Below are 6,000 nucleotides of genomic sequence, written 5' to 3' on the forward strand. Positions count from 1 at the left end.
TCATCCTTTTAGCAGAGCAAATAATGGACAATTACCTCACAAATCTCAAAGTCAATTGGCATCCTATCCTACAAGATTATATTTACTTGTTCTCTCCTTATCTAACTTGATTTACTTACGTTCAGGATGTGCATGTACCTTTGCATTCATGTTTATCTTTCCAACTAAAGTCACAGGACAAAACTCTGCTAAAGTAAATGGGTGAAACTACATTGAAGTCAATTGTGCACAGTCATTTGCCACCAGTAGAGATTTTGGCCCTTTCTCTTTGTGTTTTGCTTTGACTATTTAGAGCTATATCCACAATTAACATAAATGGGTGTAACCTAATAAAGTAATAGGGACAATAGGAATTGCCATAATGAATCAGATCCAAGGTAGATCAAACATCCTGTCTCTGACAGTGGCTTCAGAGAAAGGTGTAAGAACCCTACAGTAGACATATGTGGGATAATCTAGCTCCTGCCCCCGTAAGTCTCATCTGATCTCTAATAAACTCTAAAACACAAGGCTAAGTCCTGAAGCACACAATGCAGAAGTCAATGGAGCTGCACCAATTTACACCAGCTAAGAATCTGGCCCTTTAAAGTTCAGATGGGCAAAAGTTTCATATCAAAACCTCATTTTCAAACCCAAAATTTGGACTAGGTTCTTTGAAAGGTTTGCAAACAAATTCGAGCAAACCTGGCAGGCTTAGAGTTCCAGTTGAAAAACATGTAAGACTCTAGTTTCATGTGGCTATAACTTTCAATACCAAGCAAGGAGAAACTCAGCAAATGTGACTGCTTTGGGCTTTGGATTCATTTGAACTTGAAACAAACCAAAACATAAGAGGTGAGAACCCATGTGAGCACCCACTATTTTTTTTTCTGTGGGTGCTTGAGTCCCTGAGCATGCACAGAGTTGGTACCTATGCTCACACACACACACAAAAAAAACCCTGGCTGCTGCATCTGAAGCTTGCCAGCTTCAATCTGAGAGTGAGAGTGAGCCATAACTGAGACCCACCCTACCGCTAGGCAGCAGCAGCACTCTGACAGACCTCAAATAGTCTGATGAAACATGTAGGGAGTGGTGGAGTTTCTGGGCCTCTTTGCAGGTCTGATTATGGAGGTACATGATTAGGGCCTTAGAGTTGGGGTACCAGTTCCTGCTATTAGAGTAGCACCCCTATCTGAATACATAGTAAAACATAGCCCTTGCCTCAAAGAGTTTACAGTCTAAATACAAAAGACAGGCAAAGCATGGGAAGAGAAACAGAAGCACAGACATGAAGTGACTTGCCCAAGGGCACACAACAAATCACAGGGCTGGGAATAGAACTCTGGTCGTCCAATCCAGTGCTCTAGCCACTGGAGCAGAGAGCACATCAGGGTAAAAGGAAGTTTTGTGTGTTTTGTTTCTGGACTGCAGCTGAGCTGAGGAAACTTACTAGAGGAAAGGGAGTTATTGGCAATGGTAATGCAAGGATACCAAAAAGCAAAGCAAATCTCAAGAGGGCAAAAATGGTTAAGAAAGATATTTTTTGAGACTGCATATCAGGGACCAAAGACAGAAAGGACAAAGAATGGGTGGAGAGGCAAGAGAGGAGGTAGAAGAGATGCTGCACATTAGAGCAATCTTAGACTATAGAGGAAGCAAAATTCCTTGCACTTGGCTGTGGAACGATTGGGAGGGTAGAGAAGAATAAGAATGGTATTGAAGAGGGACCAATGAATGCCATCATCTGGGGGCAGTTTGTGGGGAAGGAAAGGAAAGAAGTTATACTTTGCAGCCCCAAGAGGTTCTTGCTATAGAATTATGACATGGCCAGTTCTCATGGCAGAGGTGCCACTGCTTTTTGTGTCATCAGCATTTATATTTGAGTGACCATACAGTCTTTTGTACTGTGGAGAGGTGGAAAGAGAGTGGCGGTTTTCATGGGGTGAATTGGTGAAGACAATAGTTGGTAAAACAGAGATGTAGCTGTCAACCCATGGGGCTGCAGGAAGCAGCTAGAGAGTGAGAATATCAGACTGGATAGTGTGGAGTGATCAAGGTGCTCGATAGTGCAGTAACCAGGGCCGGCTCCAGACCCCAGCGTGCCAAGCGCGCGCTTGGGGCGGCTTGCCTGCGGGAGGTCCACTGGAGCCGCGGGACCAGCAGACCCTCCGCAGGCACGTCTGCAGGAGGTCCACCGGAGCCGCGGGACCAGCAGACCCTCCGCAGGCACGTCTGCGGGAGGTCCACCAGAGACGCGGGACTGGCGACCGCCAGAGCGCCCCCCACGGCATGCCGCCCTGCTTGGGGTGGCGCAATTCCTAGAGCCACCCCTGGCAGTAAGGTATTTTATAAAAGGTGAACAATTGAGGAAGCACTGAAATGTACCCCAGGAATGGTTGGTGTAGGGAAGAATACGAACAGGATCATAAGGGAATGTGACGGGGTTGCTTACCCCACACTAGCCCAGACAGGGTTAAGCCCATATTATTCACAGTGGAAGTCCTGCATCCCAGGCAGGACTGGGCATGCTCCAAATGTTCTAGCAGTATAAAGGGAGGAAGCCCAGCTCATCAGGGGAAAGACCTGTCTGGGAAATCCTGTGGAGGAACAACCACAGCCCCTATCTGTGACAGGAACCAGAGCTGTCCTGGGCCCGTTTGAACCCCTGTGACTGGAGTAGCCACAGGTGGCGACCAGCACAACAGACCATGGAGAATCTGAAGCTTTATGGGAGACTTCAGTGCAGATACTGGTAGGAAGTGACCCAGGTAGGGTGACCAGATGTCCCAATTTTATCGGGACTGTCCTGATATTTACTTGTTTGTCCCGCATCCCGATCGAACATTGGTCGGAATGCGAATTGTCCCGATATTTTGCCCTCCGGCACACAGGTGGAGGGGGCTCGCGCCCCAACTGCACCCCGGCCCCACCCCAACTCTGCCCCTCTCTCTCCCATTGGATCCCTCCCCAAATCCCCACCCTGGCCCCGCCTCTTCCCCAAGCATGCCACATCCCTCCTCACCCCTCTCTCCCAGGCTTGCGCTAATCAGCTGTATGGCGGTGCAAGTGCTGAAGGGACGGGGAGAAGAAGGATGCGGCAGCCAGCTCAGGGGAGGTGGAGTCAGAGCAAAGGCGAGCTGGTGTGGGGGGGGCGGGGCATGGAGCTGCCAGTGGGTGCTCAGCCCCCACCAATTTTTCCTATGTTCCAGCGGCTCTTGGGTTTTTTTGTTGTTGTTTTTTGGGGGGTTTTTTTGCTTTTGTTTGTTTTTTCCTCCACCGCCAGCTCTTGGGTTTTTGGTGGTGGTGGTGTTGTTTTGTTTTGTTGCTCCGCCGGCACACAGCCCCCCCTCCCACGTCCCGATATTTCACGTCTCTCATCTGGTCACCCTAGACCCGGGGAGGGTGATGGAGTGGGATGATTTAGTTGGGGTTGGTCCTGCTTTGAGCAGGAGGTTGGACTAGATGACCTCCTGAGGTCCCTTCCAACCCTGATATTCTATGATTCTACCTCCCACCCGGGAAACCTCAGTGTGTTTTGGTAGAACCCACCAGATGAGTCAGTGGCAAATTTTCTGTCACTGTTAGGGCCCTGGGTTGGGGCCTGGTGGAGATGGGTGGGCCTGGGCCCCCTACCAGGGCTGCCACACCCCTTGGTGGATGTTCTTTCCTCCCCCCATTGAACTCTGGCTGGTAGGCCATGCTACCCTGCATCCCAAGGGTGGCTCTGTTGAACTCTGGCTGCTAGGCTGTGCTGCCCTGATCCTAGGGGCCATCACCTGTGTTTTGGACTTTAGATCCTGACCTGGTTATCTGGAACGCCTGGGAGAGGACTCGTAGGCAATGCGCCTCTGCCCTCTACCCCCTGTTTGTCTGATGGGGGGTGGGGTGTAGACTGCTCCTGGGGGAGATAGGGAAGTACAATGCAAATCTGAGTTGTCACCTGGGGTGGAAACAGTATCCTCAGAAGCCATCACTTCAGCTGCTTTCAACAGCTCCAACTGCCTTTAGTTTGTTTTGACATGACTGATGGTGAATTCCATGATCTTTAAATACTCTGCTTGGAAAAGGGCTTCAGAATTGAAAAAGCAGATGATCAAGTGTACGTTTATTTATCTAGCTTCTTAAAACTCTGCTAGCAAATGTTGTTATTATTAGCATTCTTATGATTCATACCTATTAATGTTTTGCATTATAGTAGCACCTATTACCCTAAACAAGGATTAGGGTTCCATCGTCATAGGCACAGTGCTCACTAATATTAAGCTGCCTCTTCCTGTACTGCACATTGCCACACTATGGGGCTTGCAATCTAAACAAGGACACAACACAAATAAGTGAGTGTGACAAACAGGTGGGTGGGAAGGACAAAGGTAACCAAAACCAAGATCACATGGTTACATAGCTTAGTTAACACACAAACTGAGGATCTTGAATCCTCTCTTGAATCTTTTCGGGTCAGATCATTCGCTAGTGCAAATCAGCATAGCTCCATTGCAATGAATCACCAATGTACACCAGCCATATGCGGGCTAACAGTAGCTGAAGATCTGGCCAGAGGTATGCACATCTGTTTGCTCACCTAGAGCTGGCAATCAGTCTCCTCTGGGTTTTTACAATTATAGAAACATTTTAAGCCATGTTCAACTTTAAATAAAGATAAAATGCTATACATGGGGAAGACAGATAATGCACACAAATCTAAACATGACTTCCGATGCAATCATGTAGTGTATTTCTGTAATAATACCCAGAACTTTCTATCTTCAGTCATCTAAATAACATTCACAATACCCCTCCAAGGTGAGAGTTAACATTCTCGTTGTACACATAACAAAGGATGCAAAGGGCCAGATATTGGCCCCTGCACTGGCCCCCTTGCACTGCTCTGGTGAGTACACATGGTTTGTAAAGATGCACTATCTGATTAGCTGGGGAGTGTCCCAGCATGGTGGAGATCCCCAGGTGATATATAGGCAGCATAGTGTAGGTAGTTCTACTACATCCCTCTTGCCCCTTCAATGTGTTTAGGTGTGGTCACAGCACTGCTGTGCTCTAGCAGATCCCCAAAAGGTGTAATGGCCCCTTTGAGATTATTAATAGCTGGCATAAAATAAAATGGCTCCTTATGCTGGAGACAGAACTGACCCTTGGCAACCTGGTGAGCACAAAGGAGTCCTGTAGTCCCCTTGGGTCTTGCACTGATTGCAATGTAGCCAGACCCAAGCATTAATAATCCAATCTGTATTTACAAAGCTATTTGCAGATAATGGGCCTGATTCCTCTCTTCTTTGCATCACTGTGACTCCAGTGACTGAGAGAAACTTATTTTTTTCTGATCTTAAGAGGTCCCTGTCAGAAGGAGAGGAAAACAAACAAAATTTTGTTCGTGTAGCAATGTGTGCAATATGATACTGCTATCATGCTATTGATCACAGGCTTGATTTGGATTTAATGCTAATAATGCAAGGTTTGACAACTGTTAAGCTTTTTGATTGTGACCTTTTCTTAATCTTTGCTCACATAACACACCATTTGATAATGATAAAAGGGGAGGGGTGGCATATGCCAATTCATGACATTTACATCAGCGAGAAGGAGAAGAGGAGAGAGAGGAGAAGAGAACAGCCCCAGATTTAAGAAATACATTTATTTTTAGTTGATAATCCTTAAAATAACAGATCCTTCCATTTCCAAAATCATAACTGCAAGGAAGGTATAGGTCATTATAGGTCAAGTGAACTGATAATCCCAGAAGCCAGGTGTAGATATCAATAGTTATTATAATCCCCTGGTAAACATGCTGCATAATAATTAGCCCAGCATCCAGAATAGACCTTTAGCACAGAAATCACCACTAACTCTACAGATTTATTTAAGAAGCAGCTCTAAAATCTCTTTTCTGCTAATTTTAACCTTGCCAATTCAGAGTGAGTCTGCGACACTGTCTAAGGATTTTGTATTGCTGCCTATCAATATTGTTTCTGAGTGTTGTCCACATTAACGGGATTGACAAAAGTG

Source organism: Mauremys reevesii, linkage group 8, assembly GCF_016161935.1.
Source record: "Mauremys reevesii isolate NIE-2019 linkage group 8, ASM1616193v1, whole genome shotgun sequence".
NCBI lineage: Eukaryota > Metazoa > Chordata > Testudines > Geoemydidae > Mauremys > Mauremys reevesii.